A 346-nucleotide genomic window follows, 5' to 3' on the forward strand; every position below is an offset into this window, starting at 1 on the left:
CTGACTATCTGGTTGATTGTGGTATTGTATCACAATTAACTCCTCCTGGAACGCCACAGTGGAACGGCGTGTCTGAACGGAGGAACCGAACACTGTTAGACATGGTTCGGTCAATGATGAGTCAGACAGATCTTCCAAAGTCCTTTTGGGGCTATGCTTTAGAGATCGCTGCGTACCTACTGAACAGGAGTCCAACAAAGTCGGCTGAAACGACGCCATATGAGATATGTGTTGGGTTTTTAAGCTACGGATTCCTAGCATGCGATCATATCGATCTAGGGTTTGGTTTACTAGGTTTCATGCAGCGGAAGGATAATCTAAACCTAGTCAAACGTCACACGCAACC

The sequence above is a fragment of the Tarenaya hassleriana genome, unplaced genomic scaffold, assembly GCF_000463585.1.
Source record: "Tarenaya hassleriana unplaced genomic scaffold, ASM46358v1 Cleome159, whole genome shotgun sequence".
NCBI lineage: Eukaryota > Viridiplantae > Streptophyta > Magnoliopsida > Brassicales > Cleomaceae > Tarenaya > Tarenaya hassleriana.